We start from the raw sequence: 23,245 nt of genomic DNA, 5'->3' as shown, positions 1-23,245 counted from the left end.
TAATGATGGCCAGTTTAAGACTTCTTAGACCATTATCAGGGCATACTATAAAAGAGTTGAGATGTACCTTTCAGAGGGGACTATGAGGTTTTTTTGAGATGTAAATATTTAGCCTATACTAACAACATTCAATCTTCACCTGAGGACTGAAAGAGCTAACCAAAAGCTGTTCATTCAGTAAAGGTCATTTTGCATAAATGTCCACCACATGTAGACAGAGTGTCTGTTGAGCATATTTGAAGAAACCTGTAATGTTTTCCATCAAAACTGAAAGCTATAGATGGCCACTTTCTGGGAATACTATGTCAGTTTTATAAATGGAAATTTCATGCATAGATCAGAAGCAAAACATGGATCTAAGTGTAAAAGAAATGCTTAATTCGTAGGATAACTGCCCATGGAAATCAATGCAGGTAACTATACAAATTCATAGGACATGTTTAGGGCAAAAAATATCCTTTAAGGACATAACACTTGTTGGTTACACACACTTGTGCATCTTGAGAAACATATTAGTCCAGCAAAATCACACGAATAGCATTAATCTCCTGAATAGCAGGTCCTTTTCATCTGAATTGTATCATTATGTTAGTAATTGGGTTTCTTGAAGCTAAGCATGCCTTGAAGTGCTGATACCATGAGAGAGATGGTGTTTAAAAAATATTAAGGGTATCTCTACTGATAGTTACAAGAAGTGGTGAACTACTATTATGAGATCATCTGAAGAGAGGTATTGTCATTACACATAATTTTCCAATTACAAACATATTTTCTTGTTTGGATAGGTTCTTAAAACTCTGGCTAAGCTTGTATCAACACTGCATCTGATTCTAATCTACTGGAGTCCTCTAAGTGCTCTTATATGCATTTAAGGGTATGACGAAAAGAAATCCCTCCCCATGCAATGTTTATAATTGTCATAATGATGGGAAGGAGTAATATAATGACTTTAATGACTTTACCTTGGATGAAATATAAATTGTTGGGATTTTTTTATTATTGTACTGATGTTACAATTTCTCCTTTAAAGGAGTGACTAAAAATATCAAGAGTAGCCTTGCTATGTTAAAAAATGGTCATGTAATGGTTCTTATAAAATTGGAAGCTATCAGAGATGAAACTTTCAGTGTCAGTTTACACATGAGTAATAAGCATGACTCAGGTGTGTGCCACCTGAATCTCACTTTCCTGTAACAATGTAAAAATGAACATAAAGAATGACCAGAATTAGTTTTATCTGAGTTTTAATTTCCTGTTAACACATTCATTATAGCGTTTAGGTAATTCTTTTATGATGTCAGACTGATACTGAAAGGAACCAGTCATGCAGGATGTCCACTTCTTATGTAGTCATCGTAAGTTCTTTGCTGTTTTATGTGAGAAGAGAGACTGATGCTCCCTTCTGGCCTTCAGGTTTTGTTTTCCTGTCTCAGAAAGCAGAGTGGCACTTCAGGCAAGGCAGATGGTGTTCAGCCAGGTCATCAAGTTCACCCTAAGATCAAAGCAACAACAGTACAAGGGCTACTCTAAAAGTCTGAGAAGCACACCTGACTCCTACAGGTCTGCATAATATTCAAAGAACAAAAAATGTCTTGTTCTTTAAATCCTAGGTCCATAAAGAATATTTAAGTAAATGCATCCAGTCAAAAAACCCCAAAGGATTTGGGTTGGCCTGGAATTATATCTTTGCCTCTCATACCATAGATCAACTCATCTCTTGGTTCTGCTGGATTTGTCTTTTATTTCTTGATTTTTAAGGGCTTTCTGCCATCACAATGAAGAAATCCATAGTAAATCTATTTCCAAAGAAGCACACCTTTTAAGTCAGGACAGAATACTTCCCCCCGCCCGAGTTACCTATGTATAGGAAGAGTAAATATACGCCACCTGTAAAATAATTCTAGCACCATATTACAATAGGTCTGAAAAGAACTTCTGACTGCATTTTTTAGATAGTCTAAATTAATGGGTTTTTTTGTGAAATTGGGAAATATCCCAATTCCAGTGTCTTACAGTTCATCCAGTGTACTAAATGCCCTCATGGAAAATATAGAGATGAAATTTTTCAAGACAACAAATCAGAATGAATCCAAACCAGGAATTGGAAAAAGGCTAGAAACGCACTTTCCAGTTGGGAAATATATCTTGCCAAACAGTGATTCAGTTAATTCATCCATCATCTATCATTTGTGATAATCAAGCAAGACCTAAAAAACTATTCCAAAGGCAAACTTCATAACTAAAATTCATACCTATACCAAAGAACACAGACTCTATAGAGCTATGAATTTATTACAGAATATATTTTTCTCCCACCACTCATGACTGACAATCTAGAGATCACAACTCTCTTCCCCTGGAGAAAATTTCTATCACCCTTCACTGCCCTCATTCTAAACTCACATCAACTTTCATGTAAGCCTTAGATACCAAATCCCTTGTTCTCAGCAGTCTAACTAGCATGTACCCAATTAAGGTCAGAACAGTTATTCTTGACTTGTGTTTAGTTTTGAAGTTTTTTGCTTCAGTTTCAGACCAGAAGATCTGGTATGTCCAAAAAAATTTCTACCCTTTTCTAACTGTAATAACATCTCTAATAAAAGAGATTACTTTTATCTAAAAGCCTACCTTTCCTAGAACAGTTGGGTCGTTACATTTTCATTATCTGTATGTGACTGTGTGGGTGTTTGGCTATATTTCTCAGTCTGAAAAAGCTATCAGATATTTTGTGGTAGCTTTTCTGCTCAGATCAGTCATAAGCACAAGAAATTCTAATTTGCATGTCATCAGAGTGCTCAGGATATATTTTATTGTACAGTTTTTAGGTAACTGCATGACATGGGAACATGGAATGTAGATAAGGTTCTTATAGATACATTTCAGTTGAGGCATTTTCTGCAGTAATTTTAGACATGCAAGGTGTGGGATAATGGAAATTTTGACAACTATAGCATGAATACTGCCTAAAAATATGAGAGAAGGATAAGTAATTTCTATTTTATTGTACACAAATATGACTTTCTATTAACCCATGGATCATATAATTTCTTGCATTTTCTATTAGTAAGAGAAAAAGCTGCTACTTGTTTTAAACAATCAAAATATTTTAAAATATGACATACAGTAGAAAAACAAAATTTTACTTCATTAACCTTTAAAAATGCTTTTTCAATAATACAAGAAAATATAATTAAAATTTACATGAGCATGTATTATTTGTACATTAATTCATTATGTACTATCTATTTGATTTCCTATCAACTATTTGGTTTCTTGCCCTCCAGGAACGGTGACAGTTCTAAACAGGTCAAGTCCAGCACTATTCAGATAAGGCCTAATTTATCTCTCTTTCCCAAATGAAAGGATGATACGATTGAATATATTTTACCATTGCCTCTAATACCATTTCTGTTCCGTATTGTGTATTAAATGCAATGCAAACATATACAATTTTAATGTTTCAATAGACTTCTCATTTTCTGTTCCAACATGCAATAACAGATGGAACTTGGCATTGTATGTTAATCATAGTACTTGTGTGACAGGAAACTGAAGGGCTAAATCACATGGAAAATATTAACAAATCTCATAGCTTTGCCCAAGATTTTATATTTTTTCATCATCAGGTATTTTGTGCTATATAAATGTAGGCAAAATTAAGTTTCATTTCAGAGGCCAATGTTTATGCTTTTTATGGACTGATACTGTGTAAGAGAAATTTCAGACTGCAATAACAAAGGCTTACTTTCTCCAAGACTAGCTATCTTCAACCAATAGTTTCGAGCCCATATATGTATATTCATGATATAAAAGAAAGTTATGAAAAGAGTTATGGCAAACGGGGTTACTTCATGCTGGCGGCCAGTCACTAGTGGGGTTCCCCAGGGCTCCATTTTAGGGCCAGTTCTTTTTAATGTTTTCATAAATGACTTGGATGCAGGACTAGAAGGTGTCGTGAAAAAGTTTGCATATGACACCAAATTGGGAGGAGCTGTCGATTCTGTCGAGGGCAGAGAGGCCTTGCAGAGAGATCTGGACAGATTGGAAAACTGGGCAATCACCAACCACATGAAGTTTAAAAGGGCAAGTGCCAGACTCTGCACCTGGGAAGGGGCAACCCTGGCTATACATACAGACTGGGCGATGAGACGCTGGAGACCAGCCATGCTGAAAGGGACTTGGGGGTCTTGGTCAACAGCAAGTTGAACATGAGTCAACAGTGTACCCAGGCTGCCAGGAAGGCCAACCGTATCCTGGGGTGTATCAAGCACGGCATTGCTAGCCGGTCTAGGGAAGTGATTGTCCCACTCTGCACTGTGTTGGTGCGGCCTCACCTCGAGTACTGCGTGCAGTTTTGGGCGCCACAGTACAAAAAAGAACATAAAACTATTGGAGAGTGTCCAAAGGAGGGCAACAAAGATGGTGACGGGTCTAGAGGGGAAGATGTATGAGGAGAGGCTGAAGTCCCCTGGTTTGTTTAGCCTAGAGAAGAGGAGACTGAGGGGAGACCTCATCGTGGCCTACAGCTTCCTCACGAGGGGGAGCGAAGGGGCAGGTGCTGATCTCCTCCCTCTGGTGACCAGTGATGGAACCCGAGGGAATGGAATAAAGCTGCGACGGGGGGAGGTTTAGGTTGGATATCAGGAAAAGGTTCTTCACTGAGAGGGTGGTCGGGCACTGGAACAGGCTCCCCAGGGAAGTGGTCACAGCACTGAGCTTGACTGAGTTCAAGAAGCGTCTGGATAACGCTCTCAGTCATATGCTCTGATTCGGCTGGTCCTGTGTGGAGCCAGGAGCTGGACTCAATGATCCTTATGGGTCCCTTCCAACTCAGGATACCCTATGATTCTATGATCATAACTAATACAATGAATTCACAGTGCTTTTGCATAATAATTCTATTTCAGTATTAGATCTGCTAAATATATCAGCATTAACGTTAAAGATAACTCAGTCAGATTTTTCTTGTCCAGTGCATGCTGTATTTCCTAAATACTTTAAAGTAATGTTCTGCATAGCAGCTGTTATATATTCTTCTAAATTATTCTGAGAAATCTCAAATTTAAGTATTATTTGAAGAGAATAGACAAGATCTGTTCTTATGAGCATAAAGCTGTTACTGCAGGAAAGATCAAAGTTTTGACATTCAGTGGTACAGGAATTTTGCCAAAACAGGAGGGAGAAGAGGAAGAATAGTTTTCTCTGAGGTACTTAATCTGCATATAGATAAGCTTCTTCACTTTGTGAATCATAGATATCAATCATTCATGTTCATCAGTGTCTCATACATATTCATTAGAACAAACTGTTATGCTTGATTAAAGCTCTTATAAAATGACAATACTGTGTTTTGTTTTTATCTCAGGTCTCTGTGTACTGAAAATTCCACTGACTGTTTCCATCTCATAATCTGACAACACTTTCTGCTATCTACAAAGAACCAAAACTCCATATGAGCTTGCACGGATTTACAGTCTGCATCCAAACTCCTTAGCACTTTTTAAGCAGTTATAAAGAGATCCTGAAGGTTTTCAATTTTCTGAGCAAAGATTTCAGCAGTGTTCAAAGGCAAGTTCCAAGATTTTAGGGACTAACTAGAAATAAGTGTATTTAATGTGTTCATTTGCATGCAGGTACTGGGAATAATATTGCTAGAAGGGGAAAATGAAAGTACATTTTCACATTTTCCCTAAATGTGTTTTGTGATTTTGTAGCTGTTCTTGCTTTCTGAACCTCTGTTTGGACTCACAGCCTCTGTGATACTACGTGTGGTACAAGGCTGGGGAGAAAAAAAAAGCCCCTGTCTTGCCCAAACTCTTATATTCTAGGAACTTGAACTGTCATTTCTCTTGTGCAGTCCATTGTGTAGAATATGAAGGTTTACTGATTTTACTAGAAGTAAAGCTAGGAAAGACAAACCTAAAAAATACATGGACAGGTTTGCGAAGCATTCAGAATATATTACCCATCTATGCTTCATCTTGGAAGATTAAAAAGCATTTGTTTAGTTCCCAGATGTTCTCTGCAAGACTGTTTCTTCAGAAGAGCATGGTGCCTTGGTTGTCATCTGAAAAAAGTAAGCACTTCAGCTTTTGGCCTGGAGGCAAATGTTTTACAGAGCCTGTCTGCTCTAGATATTCTCAAACACAAAAATTGATAATCCCAATGAAATTAGAAGTGAAAAGTAGTTTTTTATTATTTCACTTAAGTGAATGAAAAATGCATCAATCAGTGACTAATAATTCCTTGAGAAAACAAGACATCCCATTTTTTGCCGTTATGATTCCATTGTAATGACCATTCTTCATCTAAGAGTGGTGACAATTTTCTCAGTGAGTTAGTGAGTGAGACATACTAAAGAGTATGTCTTGCATTAAACTGAATGTCAAATCGTAGATTTTTTTTTTTTTAAAATACTCTGGTATTAAATCAGGAAATTATGCCTTTCTCTGAATTTCTAACATATGAAACTGGAATGCAAATAAACATATAGAAGACTGTAACATGCTATGGAAAAACAGATACATAGGTGTTTTGTACAACAAGTTGGTCAAAGGAGGGATCTTGTGATAATAGTCCATCAGCTGTTTGACATATAACCACGTTTGGCTGTTATTTGAATTTTCTACTCTGCCAAAGGAATCATAGCCAGGGCTTAGACAGCCTTACAGTTTGAAAGATTTTTCTGATATCTAAATTTCCTTGGCTATAAGGCCAAATTTTCTTGAACCATCAGTTGAGCACATGAAGAACAACTTGTGACCTAGAAGTAAGAGCCTCAATTCACTCTCTCTAGACTGAACAAGTTTAAGTCCTACAAGCTTTCCTTAAATCGGTTCTAATAGATATATAATAATTTTTCTCACTGTTTTCCAGATCTTCTTGGAAAGCTGATACCTCAAGCTGGTCACAGTATTCCAGTTCCATCTTTACTTGCGAAAAACATCTTAAGTTTGTGGCAAGTTTTACAAATAAGGGGCTTTTTTGTATACCCTAGTATCTTGTTTGTCTTCCTCATAACACTGTGGTATTGTTGTTTCGTATTCAATTTTTAACTCCACTATGACCTAAAGGTAATTTTCTGCAAAGCTGGTGTCAGTCATCCTCAATCCTTGCATTTCTGTACATTTTTATATTAACTATAGGAAACTGAATCTCATCCTAATTATATTTTCTATGTTATTTTTCTAAGGCATGGATATCTCTCTGAAGACTAGTCTTGCCTGCCACTAGGTTTACATGGATTTACTGTCATCTGCAGATTTAATATGCATACTACTAAATCATGAAAACGTTCATGACATTTTGATTGTTATCAGATTTAGAATCCCAGAATTCCACCTTCTGTATCCTCCCAGTTTGTCAGAAAGAAACAAATACCTATTTTGGACTTATTTTTCAAATTTCTATCTAGTCAGCAATAGCTTCAAATAGTTCACGTACCTCCACTATACTTATGCAATCATGCGAGATATAGTTTCAAAAGCATTACTGTGGAGTCTCTATATATGACTTGATATATCAATATATGTGATACCATTGTACTGTCCTATCCACAAAGCCTTTTATCTCTTATAAAAAGAATTAGTTTCTTTGAAATGTTTGTCCTTCAAATATCTCTTTGTTGCCTTCTAGATGTCTCTAAATTATTTCTTTCACTACTGAGAAAATTAAATTTAAGGTTATAAATTTACAGCTTTCCACTTTTTAAGGTTAAAGACTATATTTGTGCTTTTCCAAAGACTTGATTCTTCAGCTCTCATCATTTTCTCAAAGAAAGATAACCGTACATGGCTTTAAGCTTAACCCAGCCACTTCATCTCCCTAAGTACTCTAAGTTAAATTTCACAGAGCCCACCAGATATCAAAAAATGTATTTGGACAGTGTCTAACCTTTTGATTTAGCCTAGTCTAATTTCTTCTATGTTAATTTTGGACATTAATTATATTTGCCCACATTACCATCACTTTTTTATATAATAGAGACTGAAACACAATGGAATTCACATTCTGGTCTTTTTGGCTCAACAGTCTAAGAGTTATGTGTGTATCCCTGTTGGAACAATGCTATAACTTAATGTTTATTTTATCTATGTTATATTTGGGGGAAATAATGTGTTGCCAGCTGGTGCAGCTTTATTTTTTAAAAATATTTTTAAAACAAATTAGAAACAAAAGATTTAATTTGATAGCAGAATGTGGAACTTGGAAGACACACCGCTAGCTGTCTACTATTACTGTTTAGGAGCTTGATTCTTTCATAAATAAACTAGCCTACCACAGCAGTTGAGTGAACTTTAAAGGGGCTTGAAACACGGTTGCATCTGGGTATTCTCTCTTGAGGAGTAATTTTAGTCTTCTGTCCATTTAATCTATTTCAATTTCCCTTCGGTTAAACCCAGTAAAATCTTTCTCTAGAGACACTCAACAAGTCTACATAATTGGTTCTTAACCTGTACCTGGTTGCAGCAAAGTGATTCAGAGAGCATGAAATACTGTGTCTATAGTGGGTTGGCTACATTCCTTGAAAGGGTGATCCACAGAATCCATCCATATTATTAAGACATTTCCTATTTACAGCAGTCTGCACATAGAGTTTTTTTCTGCACATAAAGACATCCCATACATTTGGGATTCAAAGACTAGGCTCAATGCAGAAGTGAGATATATAACTGTGAAAAGCTCTGAAAATGAACAGGAAGTATTAATGTTATGATCCTTTAAATAAGCACATTCATAAGAGACTTAGGAGATTGCGGCCTGTGTCCTCCTGAAGTGAATGTATTCAAAGCCATATCTAATTTTCTCAGAAAATTTTTGAAGAGCTATGGTATAGATTAGTTTTAGTGAGGCACCTCTGCTGTGAAGTTATGTCTCTTTAAGATTCATAGAACTAAGTCAATAGGAGTATTTTGTAGTCCTGTGGCTAGTTGTGTATGGAAAAATACTTGAATTCCTGCATGTTCTCTCTGGATCTGCTTCTGGTTTGTTTTGGGTTTTTTGCTTGGTGTTTTTTGTTTTGTTTTGGGGTTGGTTTTTTTTGGTTGGTTGGTTGGTTTTTTACTGAATGACTCCAGTTTATTTGCCAGGATTAATCTACAATAATACCGGAAAATCTAGGATTAAACCTAGATTTCTTGCAGAGGCATGCTCTAACTCGTAACTAGAAGAAGCAAAATTTGATTTAAACTAATGATTGAATTCATAAAGAGAAGTTCTGTCTGTGTTAAAGATTAATGAGTATTTAATTTGAAGTAAAGTAAAAGTAAAACAATGGGGGGCATTAAAAAGGTAGGGGAGATAGTGATAGATGAAGAAAAGTAGGGAGGAAAAAGGGGACATGGTCTATTGTGGACAAATATTGGCAGAATGTGACTATGGCCACCAAATCTTTTGGCAACTCAGTGCCAGGAAATGATATGATTAAACAGTAATCAATTAATTAGGGGTGTATAAATCAAGCAATTAATTGTATAAACACAATTAATTCAATGAGAAAATCATGTAGGTGCAGAGTCAATTAGGTTGTAAAACTCATTATAAGTAAAATACACAGGCAATGGAGTGGAATTAAACAGGCAAAGTTTAAGGATTAAAAATTAGCTGAGCAAATAAAATCAATAAGTGGGCAATCAACAGAAGTAGTGAATCAATTAAGCAGGATGAAAGGTAATTGCATTATTAAAGAAGTCATCAAAGAATCAATAAATTAATTCTCCAGAGAGTGATGTGATCAGTAAGTAAGGACAAGCAGTCCAGTCATTATCAGAAGGCAGTCAACAAGGCATGAGAACAGCTACCTGGAAAAAGTTTAGTGAGTGTTCTGGGTACCATCAGCAGCCACGGTAGACTCCAGACATACACTTTTCTTACTGTATTTGCCACTCCAGTGTGCCGTTGTGCTCTGTGTTGAGGAATCATATTTTATCTATGGGAAAATAATTGCCTTTTTTAGAGGAAAAGATATAAGCAAAGCCCTAGTAACAGCAATAGCTCTTTGCAAATCTAAAGGCATATAACTTACAACATCTCTTATTTTGCAATAAATATAGTTACTCAATAGTGAAATTATAATATGACAATTCTTAGTTGATAAAAAAGCAATAGTAAAGCTCAAGATCATTTCAGAAATACTCACTTTAGGTTTTCAATCCTTTGTATTAAAAATTCAGTTTGGCTGTCTCCACTATCTAAATAGTCATCCAAATGTCTTCTGTAGTTATGTTTTTAGACAGAAAAATCATAGTAAAATGTTTTACATAAGCTACTAAGACCATGGTTGCTTTTACTTGTCTACAACTATTTTAAGTTTGTTTAAATATTAGTAACTTTTTACAAGACTGACTACGTCAACAGATAAACTATCTATTTTAAATTAACTATTCTGCATTTTAGCTTTGTATAAAAGATATGCAAGATTTTGAAGTAAATGAACTGTAAATTTTATGATAGAGCTAAACATTAGAGGTTGCAAAGGGCTGTGTAAATTCCTTCATATGCCTCTTCCAGTTAATTTAATTGCCTGACTTTCAAAAGCCCTGTCATTTGCACTCTGCTCAAAAATTGTCAACGGTACTGATTTGTGTGAAGATCTTGTAATCATAGAATCATAGAATGGTTTGGGTTGGAAGGGACCTCAAAGACCATCTAGTTCCAACCCCCCTGCTGTGGGCAGGGACACCCTCCACTAGACCACATTGCCCAAAGCCTCATCCAACCTGGTCTTAAACATTTCCAGGGAGGGGGCAGCCACAGCTTCTCTGGGCAACCTGTTCCAGTGCCTCACCACCCTCACAGTAAAGAATTTCTTTCTAACATCTAATCTAAATCGACCCTCCTTCAGCTTAAACCCATTACCCCTTGTCCTGTCACTACACTCCCTCATAAACAGTCCCTCACCAGCTTTCCTGTAGGCCCCTTCAGGTACTGGAAAGCCACAATTAGGTCCCCCCGGAGCCTTCTCTTCTCCAGGCTGAACAGCCCCAACTCTCTCAGCCTGTCCTCATAGGAGAGGTGCTCCAGCCCTCCAATCAGTTTTGTGGCCTCCTCTGGACTCGCTCCAACAGCTCCATGTCTCTCCTGTACTGGGGCCCCCAGAGTGGACGCAGTACTCCAGGTGGGGTCTCACAAGAGCGGAGTAGAGGGGCAGGATCACCTCCCTCGACCTGCTGGTCACACCTCTTTTGATGCAGCCCAGGACACGGTTGGCTTTCTGGGCTGCAAGCGCACACTGCCGGCTCATGTTGAGCTTCTCATCAATCAACACCCCCAAGTCCTTCTCCTCAGGGCTGCTTTCAATCCATTCCTCGCCCAGCCTTTAGTTGTGCTTGGGATTGCCCTGACCCACATGCAGGACCTTGCACTTGGCCTTGTTGAACTTCATGTGGTTCGCAGGGGCCCACCTCTCCAGCCTGTCAAGGTCCCTCAGGATGGCATCCCTTCCCTCCAGAGTGTCAACCGCACCACACAGCTTGGTGTCATCAGCAAACTTGCTGAGGGTGCACTCGATCCCATTGTCCTTGTCCCAGTACCAACCCCTGAGGAACGCCACTCGTCACTGGTCTCCACTTGGACATTGAGCTGTTGATCACAACTCTTTGAGTGCGACCATCCAGCCAATTCCTTATCCACCGAGTGGTCCATCCATCGAATCCACGTCTCTCCAATTTAGAGACAAGGATGTCGTGCGGGACAGTGTCAAATGCCTTGCACAAGTCCAGGTAGATGATGTCAGTTGCCCTTTCCTTGTCCACCAGCAATGTAACCCCATCATAGAAGGCCACCAAATTTGTCAGGCACAATTTGCCCTTAGTGAAGCCGTGTTGGCTGTCACTAATCACCTCCTTATTTTCCATGTGCCTGAACATAGTTTCCAGGAGGGTCTGCTCCATAATCTTGCCAGGCATGGAGGTGAGACTGACTGGCCTGTAGTTCCCCGGGTCTTCCTTTTTACCCTTCTTAAAAATGGGGTTATGTTCCCCCTCTTCCAGTTAGCGGGAACTTCGCCGGACTGCCAGGACTTCTCAAATATGATGGCGAGTGGCCTGGCCACTTCATCTGCCAGTTCCCTCAAGATACGTGGATGCATCTCATCAGGTCCTATGGACCTGTGCACCTTCAGGTTCCTTAGACATTCTCGAACCTGATCTTCTCCTACAGTGGGCGGTTCTGCATTCTCCCAGTCCCTGCCTTCTGTGACCTGGGCAGTGTGGCTCAAGCATTTGCCAGTGAAGACTGAGGCAAAGAAGTCATTGAGCACCTCAGCCTTCTCCATATCCTGGGTAACCAGGGCACCCGTTTCATTCCAGAGGGGACCCACATTTTCCCTCATCCTCCTTTTATCACAGTAATTGCATGATATCATTTCTGTCCTTCTTTATTTCCAGTTGAAACTTAATTTTGGAATTTAACTACATTCTAAGAAGGTGAAGAACTACCATAATATTTAAAATGTATTGTAATATTCCTCAAAACAAGCATTGCAAATCTATGGAATTCAGAGTTATGGTTAACGTGAAAAACAATACAGCATCATTCATGGATGGAAATGTTGAGCTAAAGCATTCAAACAGTCAAATATTTGCCTTACCATGATACCACAAGCAGATGGCATTCAGAAGAATAAGTAAAATCTTCCATGGGATCAGTACAGAATCACTACCTCACTTCACGAATGTCAAAAAGCAAAGAAAATGTTAACATACTGCCTCTAAAGAGCAAAGATGATGTCAGAATAAATAGGCAGGAAAATTTCTGATAGATTTTCTGTTTAGGTGAATTTCATCAGAAAGGGCCTTTTTGTTGAGCCTAAAATGTTTCCGTTTAAACACTTCAGATTTAAACTTTCCCTGTATCCAGGAACAGATTTTATGTCTCTTCGAGTCGCTGAATATAGGGAAGGTCTGAGTTTCTTGCCCTACAGCAGTCTACCTGGCAGCTCAGTCCCCAAATCTCAAAAAAAAAAAAAAAAAGAAAAAAAAAAAAAAAAGGAATGCTTAAGCTTCCTTGCCCATGAGGTAACCCCACAGATCATGGCTCCGAAACAATCTGTAGGAAAGTGGAGTCTTAGAAATTAGAATCAGAACCTGGTGAATCAAGAGTATTGATATATCAACTAATTTTGCATTTGCACAATTACAGATCAGGTAAGCCCATGACAAATGTTAACTAATCATTTTCCTGATATCAATCTGCTAATAAATTTCTAATATCAAGCCAAGTATATTAAAAAAAAAAAAAAATCTTGTGATCTCCTAAATGGGAATATCCTGATTTGAGACCTCAAACAGTATCTGTGTGCTGCATTTAAAATTTATATTTTTCTAAACTTTTCAAAAGTATTTGTTTTATCATAATGATAATTTAATACCCTTCTTTAAATAGGAATAAGTATCTCCAGAGTTATGACTGAGTAGGAAACTGTCCTATATATACCTAAGGAAAAATATGCATGTGTATACTGACAGAAAACCTTTGAGTCATAACAAAGTCTTTCAAAAGTGCTAGCAAACTTATCTAAATACTTGCTGCAGAAGTCTGAATACTAATACCTCAAAGTTTCACTATAAGCCGCGGGGAATGGACCTAATTTTTTGAATATTTTCGGTGTCCATGGACAATTTTAATGATTGAATCAGCTTTAATGATTTATAAAACTTCTCAGAGGACTACAGTTGCATTACTTGGAGTTTGGGATATTGAATTCTGATTTTTGTTCCACAATATTATTAGGTATGAATCACAAACAGCTTGAAAATTGCTTGCGATATGGTTCAGTATACAGTTACTCCAAACAAGGATTGAGACATCAATAAAAACCAAAAAATTAAGTAGAAAACCCTTGAATCTCCCCTAGGGTTCACACATCACTCTGCTGGCAGAACATCTTTCTGTTACGTGCTACAGGAGTAATTCCTACATTTTACACTAACTGTAATATGCTATTGTCTTTAGCATTTACTAATTCCAAACAAACAATTATAGGGCAGAAGACAAATGAACAAGCAAAAACCTCAGCATCATACTTTACTTGGCATATATAATTCAGCACATATATTATTTTACTTCTAAATAAAGAAGTTTTTAAAAATAATTGGAGTTAATAACTTCAGATCTATTTATTCTGTCAGTTACCAACTCTTGGATTCTTCCTCCAGTTAATGAGGAGAGTTTATGAGCACTTTGGTCCATGATGGGGCTATACTCTGCTCATGTTATATTCTGAATCATTTATACAATTAAAAAGTCAGCAAAAGTAAAAATTGTTCTGAACTGACAATACTATTTATATATGCACTTAATGTTACCTAAGAGAACAAAATGAAAATGATGCATTGAGAGATACAACATAAAGATTTGAAAGAGAAGGTTGGTCTCTATGGATTCACTTGTCTCCAGAACATGGATGTATATATGTAAAATCATAAGTGTAGTTAGGTATTTAGAAATTCACACTTTCCTTTCTCAAGTAAAGATACTGTGCCACCAAACAGGAATTTTATCACCAAAGGCCAGATTCTCAGCTGTTAGAAGCCGTCCTAACTCTCTTAATGGATTCTCTATTGATGTAAGCCAGAACTTTCAATAGGAAACACACATTATATATGGAGTTTTTGCCTCCATGTTTTATTTTATGAATGAAGATATTGTGACCTTTGTATGTTACATGACATAAACTTGTAATTATCAATTTGTAATTGCAATACATAGTTTATTGAGCTCTAAAAGATAAAAGATACTTTTAAATAAACTGACACAAATTTGTATATAATTTTTAAATATGAATAAAGAACTTATAGCCATATTAACTTTTTTCCCTTATATTAATGCAATAGAAAGCGTACACTAATTAGCTTAATTATTAAGGTTTTGCTTTGTTCTATTTGCATTCTGATATCAAGGTAATTAAAGATGACTAACTATATTGGATAGGATGTTATACTTTGCATTAAGTGGAAACTCTGCCAGTTAGAGAGGCTGAAGTGGTTTGACTAATGCTTTCTGATGTATTAATTATTTTATATTTTCAGAATGGATTCTGTCAGAGTATTTAGACACTACACCAGTACCATACATTAGCTTGTGAATGTTCAAAGTTGCTGTAGACCAGTACTAAGATAACTTTTCTAATATATTTAAAATATGTTTGACTCACTGCAGTGATAATATGATTGATTTATTTATTTAACACAACTTACTAGTATATTGTAAAGAAATCTTTGCTCTTGAGAATATATTTGAGAAAACCTTAACAGCACCTCTAAAACAGCACGAAAGAAGATCCAGGGAACTAGAGGTGATCTGCTAAATCTCAGTCTCCAGGAAAATAAAGGAATAAATCCTCCTAGATGATATGTATAGGTACTTGAAGAAAGAGAAAGTGATTAGGAACAGCCAGCATGGATTTCCTAAAGGCATCTTGTGTCCAACATGATAAGCTTCTACAAAGAGATGATTGCCCCTGTGGATGAAGGAAGAGTAATAGATTTTGTTTGCCTGGACTTGATCTCCCATATTATCTTCACAGCCAGTGAGCTATGGTTTGGGAAGGTTGGCTACCAAATGCATTAAAAATGCACTGAACTATTGGGGTCAAAGGATTGAGGTCAATGATATAAAGTCCAACTCGTGGCCAGTTATTAGTGGTGTTCCTCGGGGGTCAATACTGAGGCCAATACTGTTTAATTTCTTTAACAAAGACTCAGATGGTGAGACAGAGTGCACCCTCAACAAATTTTGGGGATGGTACTAAACTGCATATGGAGTGGGGGTGAGGGAGGAAGAGTGACTGACATTCTGTAGGGCAGAGGTGCTGCAGAGCAACCCTGACCCTTGAAAAATGGGCTGATAGAAACCTCCTGAGGTTCAACAATAGCAGATGGAAATTCCTGCATCTGGTTTGAAATAACCACATGTAAAAGTGTAGGCTGGGCCCTGGCTGGAGACACTCTACAAGACTTACAAAGACCTTTACAGGACTTGAAAGTCATGGTAAACAACAAGCTGAATGTCAGCATCATCCAGAGTGCTGTTCTCTGTTTAGAGATCCCAACACAAGAGCGTCACTGTCAAACCGAAGTGATCCAGTGGAGGACCGCTGTTATAATTGGGGCTGAAGCACATGTTGCACAAGGAGAGGCAGAGATAACTGGGTTTTGTTCATGAGGTTGGTGAAACCTGAGGGTGGATCAGGGACTCAGAAAAGTGGTGAAACCTCCATCTTTGGAGGTATTTAAAAGAACCTGAAAAGGTCCTGAACAACTTGATCTCTTTGGCCCTGTTTCTCTGAGGTAGCTAAACATTCAAGGTCCCTTCTAACCTAATTCATTCTATGATTCTATGTTGTCCATGGTTTTTTTTATAAAACTTGGCTCCTACATAGAGCACAGACACTGAAATATTATTTTACAGAGCTGGACAAATGAAAGAACAAATGGACTGTTGCTGAACAAACAGCTCCTGCTAAAAATGTACAAAAGTGTACCTGTGTTATGTTATCTATCAACTTTCTTGAGTTTTTTTTTTTAAATGTTTACTTGAAAGATAATAATCTGTGCAGCATTTTCTGTCATTAGGCAGGTATTGTTTTCATGTTTAAAATAGTTGTTATTGAAACACAAAGCATTAAAAAAAAGTAGGTGACTACTCACACAACCTTTACTATAAATATCCCAATAGTCTGAGCATAACACTAAAAATATACAAATTCTTGAGTGATACATTATTTGCAAGAATCTGCATAGTTGTGATTTGCCAACCCATCAATTTCTCTCATTCCACTTCCCCCTTCCCAAAATATTTATGGAATACCATTAAATTGTTCTTAAAGAACTGTTAGCAGGATATTCTGTGCAAACACTCACCTTCATAGTTATTCTTCCTCAGCTATGATTAAATCATGATCATGTGAAAAATTAAATGTAAATTAGTGCGCAATATACATTTGGTGAGAGAAATCCTTAAGAGTACTGTGGTTCAACATCCACACAAAGATGTAGAAGGCACTATAAGAGTCAATGTAAATGATGATACTCACCCTTCACCTATATTCCAAAAATTATATTCCCATGTTTTCACCCTCAGTGGACATCTGTTGATGAAAAAGAGTTTGCCTTTTCCAAACCTTTTTTGCTAAACCCATGCATGATCAATAACTGGTCTCTTCCACCTTGTTTTCTTGCAAGGACCTCAAAAATGTGTTTCACTTTCTTCTTTCACTGCACGGTTTAGGCTGTGACCTACATCTATACCGCAAAGAGCTCTGAGGGAGACTGCTTGCTAATCAATTTCACTTCCACCTGCCTCCTATTAATGAGGATTTACTGGTGAATTCTCAGAGACCCTTAGAAGGTGATCACTTAATTTGGAATTGAGGAATTTACGTTTATTCAATTTCCTGTGCTGAATGACAATTCTCAATTTTCTTTTTTTCTTAATCCATATTGCACAATGTTATTTAACCATGTCCATTTTTTCCCTCTTGAGCATAGTTTTGTAATAAGACTGAAGTGTAGTTATGGGCTCATCTCAATTATAAGAAAAATACCTTTCACAGTGTAATTATTTCACATTTACAGTCCAACCATTTGGATTATGTCCCAAAGTGCTCAAGTCCTATTTCTTGTTTAAAGTGTGCAACTAGACTGTAGAATGTATTAACTCTTGATCAGCTGTTATTGATTTGTGGGAGGCAATAGCAGAGCAAATCATTACATTTCATTACACAAAATACAGGAAATCAGTCATAACATTAGGATATGCAAACAGCAATGCCAAACATCAAAATTTTTCTTATAGTCTTGTAGTATGTCCAAAGTCATCTTTTCATGACTGTTTCCAAAGAAATCAATACAGTGTCAGTAATGAACTTGAAACTTGAAAAGCAGCAGCTAAAAGGTTAGGTTAAGCAATGTAACTGAGAATAAGCCAAACTGTGTAATAGAAGGAGAACATGGATGGACATTCTTCCTCTGCATAACATTGGCTATTATGGGATGATGCGACAAGCTGCAAACTGGGGTGCCACATCATGGTCAAATGCTGCCCTACCTCAATTTTCTAAGAAATATTCCTGCTGAAACAGATGTCAAAGCATCTATATACTGTCTTGTATTCACCTATTTGCTTAAAAGTTTTTGTCATTGCAAATATATCAGAAATGCACAAATAACTCATGTATTTACAATGATCCAACTATACATACACTCTTCAGTAACTGCCCATGACTTGTACAAACTTCAGTGTTACTTGTCAGATAGAGAAAATTATTTAAAGTCTACCTGGGTGACTGGAGAAGAATGTTACTGAAACATAAATAGAGGACTGGGGGTCCATCATTTAAGACAAACCCTAACACCTTTGAAAACATAGGTATATGAGTCTTAATTGGAGATGATGAAAGAGAATGAGACATTGAGCAAATTGATGTGTAAGAGGCTTGTATCACTCCTTCTGTTGTTACTGAATTGCAAATGTCAACAGAGAACAATCTTTTTAAAGAAAAATGCTGGAAGAATAGTCTGAAACTGGTGTTAAAGTCAGGCTTAAGAAGATAATTTTCCTACCACTAACTGAGGGCTCTTCCTACTCACCCATATACTTCTTTGTTGAAAACTACAGAAGATTTAAGAAAGAATAAGCATTAACTAATTTTTTGACATTTATTGTCAATTCAAGCAACCCATTTTAGATGGAGAAGAATAAAGCATAATTAAGGCATGATGACGAGTATAAAACGTGCTATTGTTTTGTCTTCTGGGCATTTATCCACTGTTATAACAGACAATAATGAGTACTTTTGCACTAAAGCAGAAATTCTGCTTCTTCTCCACTTAATAATAGTTGATTTCAAAGTGGTGAACAATCTTTAAATCATATTTCCTCATTTTGCCAAATAGGAGTATATTATGTACACCAGCCCTGAAAATTTCAAATAATAACCATGTCAACTAGATTTGATGACACTGCTCTTGACATGTCACATAACGGTTTCATTAAGCTGTAAGGGGGAGTAATGAAATAAACATTCATTTTAGGCACTTGAAACAAAAAAAATTTGTGTTACCTACTTCTTGAAAATTGTCACTATTGATCTAGCAGGGTTTTGTCTATGAGGGTGTTTGATTTATTAACTAAGTCAGAAATCAATGTTCTTCAATCAAATCACTTGTACATTTCTGATAATAATAATAAGATGCTGTTGTAAAATATTTAACCACATGTATGATCCTGCTAGAAATTGTTCAGACTTAATGGGCTAGTTATCTAGACACAGCTGTCTAATATTTATAAACTCCTAAACCACTTAACATTCTTTTTATTTTGATGTTTTGAAGTTATATTTATCATTGCAAAATATTTCTTCAAACATAATTGTTAAGCTCAGTTAAATTTACTCTGACTACAGAAAATGCACTGCTTATAAATGTTTGGGAAGATGAAAAGTAGTTTTAGTAATGAGAAAGGTTAAATAAATGCGTGTTGTGGTGGGATAACCTTAGCTGGCTGCCAGGTGCCACCAAGATGCTCTCTCACTACCCCTCCTCAGCAGGCAGGGGAGAAAATAAGATGGAAAGCTTGTTGGTTGAGATAAGGACAGGGAGGTCACTGACCAATTACTGCCATAGTCAAAATAGACTTGTCTTGGGGAAGATAAATTTATTGCCGATTAAAAATAGAGTAGGATAGTGAGAAACAAAACCAAAACCACTGCCACTCCATTCGCACTCTTTTTCTTCTCATGTTCAGCTTCAGTCCTTCATTCTTGACTATTCTACCTCCTCCCCACACTGGCTGAGTGGCACAGTGGGATGGGGAATGGGGGTTGTGATCAGTTCATAACACTTTGTCTCTGCTGCTCCTTCCTCCTCACACTGCTCCCTTGCAGTTGAGCACTGCTCCAGCATTGAATCCCTCTGATGGGATACAGTCCTTCATGAACTGCTCTGGTATGTGTCCTCTCCATGGGCTGCAGTTCTTCAAGAAGTGTTCCAGCATGGGTCCTTTCCATAGGGTACAATCCTTCAGGAATGGACTGGTCCATCATGGGTCCCAGATGGGCTACAGCTCCTACCAGGAGCCTGCTCCTGTGTGGACTCATGCTGCTACCTGCAACTTCCTTCAGAGTATGTCCATCTGCATCACCATGGTCTCCTCCATGGGCTGCAGTGTGATATCTGCTCCACTGTGGACCTCCGTGCGCTGCAGGGGGACAATCTGAGTCACCATGGTCTCCTCTATGGGCTGCAGGGCAATCTCCACTCTGGTGCCTGGAGCACCCTCTCCCCTCCTTCTCCTCTGACCTTGGTGTCTGCAGGGCTGTTACACTCAGATTTTTCTTACACCTCTCTCTCACAGCTACTCCTAAGAATTTTTTTACACTTTCTTGCACATGCTTTACCAGAGGTGCCCCATCCATGGCTGAGGGGCTCAGCTGTCCCCTGCAGTGGGGCCATTGATGCTGGCTGAAACAGGCTCCTCTTCACAGAGGCCACCCTGCAGCCTCCCACTGCCATCATCTGACCATCTGCACACAGTACACAGGGACTACCAATATTTTTGGTGTTATTGTTAACATATTTCAGTGTTTCATTAAACATTTATAAACATTGAGAACACCACTTACATTTTGTTCTGAGTCAAGTTTTCTAGTAAAAAGAATGATCAATCCTGTATAAAATATGATCTACGAGGAAATGTTGACATGATAAGATGGGGTATATTATGTATGTGTGTGTGTTTGTGTGACAGAGAAGGGAAAACCACATCACAGCAGTCCTCAATTACAAGCAAGCTGTTCCAAAGAAAGGGATGTCTCTTCTCATTCACATTGGATAGAAGTAGTAATGTTCTCAAATTGTAACCACAAAGATTAGATAGATGGGAAAAACATGCCTTTATAAAGCATAGTAAAGGACTGTTCTTTCCATTTGAAATAGCTGTTTGAGAGGATGGGAGTTCACTTGAAATCTTCAAGAACATGTTGGGTGAATGTGCCAGGATTGATAACTGTATAGCTGTATCGCTGATAGGAAGAGGAACTGAATGGATAATGAGGGTTAATAAAACCCTTCCAGATCTATTTATCTGCACTTCTGGATGCTGTCTATGTACCTATATATTTTGTCTTTTTACAACTACAGAAACAAACCCCATATTTTATAGCATATGTGTACATGGGCCATATACAATGTATAAATTCAGTTGAAATACAGTCTAACAGTTCTATTCTCTGAATAGAATAATCTATGTCAAAGCATAACATTATCTTGACAAAAATCGTCCTCTGAACGTAATCAGTAATACATGAGCCACAAAAACACTCTCACAGTCTGAGAACATTTGCTCAGACTATTGAAATATCAGGAAGTCCCCCGATAATGCATATCACAGTGAACTAAAAGCCATTATGTTAACGTAATCAAATTCTTACTATCAGTCATTCAGGGAAAATATACATTTGGCTTTTATAATTGCTCAAAGACAAAAAAGGTAGCCATGCCTTCCTGACCATGAATGAAGTACCTTAATGATCCTGTAAAGGGCTAGCTCTGCGATAGAGGACACACCCCTATTCACAATTAAAAATGATGCAAGTGTAAAGAGCTGGAATATCCTTGACATGTTAAGGAGCAGACAAAGAGACAGTGTGCATGACTGTGCTATCTTTGTTATGGGGTAGTGCATTGTTTTTCCTTTCCCCCCCCGCAGCTATCCTACTTATCCTATACAGCTCTGTGCATTAACACAGACAGAACTGTATAGTCCAATAGTCTGAGTCTGAAGGACTAGCTCTTACATCGTGAGAGGAAAACGAAAGATGCCTGTTCAACCTCAGCAAAGTCCAGAAAAAATCTCATCATCCCAGTCATTTGCTTCTGCATAATTATTCTTCCTGTTAATAATCATCATAGGTTTTAAAGTATCATCCAAGACTTTGGAGAACACAAATACCAATCGCAGAAGTAAATCTCCTGGAGGGGTAGCATTTCTTAACATTGTTTGCTAGTTCAGCACCTGAAATTATGACAGTTGTTAATATTTTCTACCCTTTATTTATATACTTGCATAGAATCATAGAATGGTTTGGGTTGGAAGGGACCTTAAAGATCATCTAGTTCCAACCCCCCTGCTGCGGGCAGGAACACCCTCCACTAGACCACGTTGTCCAAAGCCTCATCCAACCTGGTCTTAAACACTTCCAGGGATGGGGCATCCACAACCTCTTTGGGCAACCTGTTCCAGTGCCTCACCACTCTCACAGGGAAGAATTTCTTCCTAATATCTAATCTAAATCGACCCTCCTTCAGCTTAAACCCATTACCCCTTGTCCTGTCACTACACTCCCTCATAAACAGTCCCTCACCAGCTTTCCTGTAGGCCCCTTCAGGTACTGGAAAGCCACAATTAGGTCCCCCCGGAGCCTCCTTTTCTCCAGGCTGAACAGCCCCAACTCTCTCAGCCTGTCCTCACAGGAGAGGTGCTCTAGCCCTCTGGTCAGCTTCGTGGCCCTCCTCTGGACTCGCTCCAACAGCTCCATGTCTTTCTTGTACTGGGGCCCCCAGAGCTGGACGCAGTACTCCAGGTGGGGTCTCACAATAGTGGAGTAGAGGGGGAGAATCACCTCCATCGACCTGCTGGTCACACCTCTTTTGATGCAGCCCAGGATACAGTTGCCTTTCTGGGCTGCAAGCACACACTGCCGGCTCATGTTGAGCTTCTCATCAATCAACACCCCCAAGTCCTTCTCCTCAGGGCTGCTCTCAATCCATTCCTCACCCAGCCTGTAGTTGTGCTTAGGATTGCCCTGACCCACGTGCAGGACCTTGCGCTTGGCCTTGTTGAACTTCATGTGGTTCGCAGGGGCCCACCTCTCCAGCCTGTCAAGGTCCCTCAGGATGGCATCCCTTCCCTCCAGAGTGTTGACTGCACCACAAGGCTTGGTGTCATCAGCAAACTTGATCCCACTGTCCATGTTGCTGACAAAGATTTTGAACAGTGCCGGTCCTAGTACCAACCCCTGAGGAATGCCACTCATCACTGTTCTCCACTTGGACATTGAGCCGTTGACCACAACTCTTTGAGTGCGACCATCCAGCCAATTCCTTATCCACTGAGTGGTCCATCCATCAAATCCATGTCTCTCCAATTCAGAGACAAGGATGTTGTTCAAGACAGTGTCAAATCCTTTGCACAAGTCCAGGTAGATGTTGTCTGTCCCTCTTCCCTTATCCACCAACACCGTAAC

This window comes from Grus americana, chromosome 2 (genome assembly GCF_028858705.1).
Source record: "Grus americana isolate bGruAme1 chromosome 2, bGruAme1.mat, whole genome shotgun sequence".
Classification (NCBI taxonomy): Eukaryota; Metazoa; Chordata; class Aves; order Gruiformes; family Gruidae; genus Grus; species Grus americana.
Note: the sequence above shows the minus strand (reverse complement) of the source record.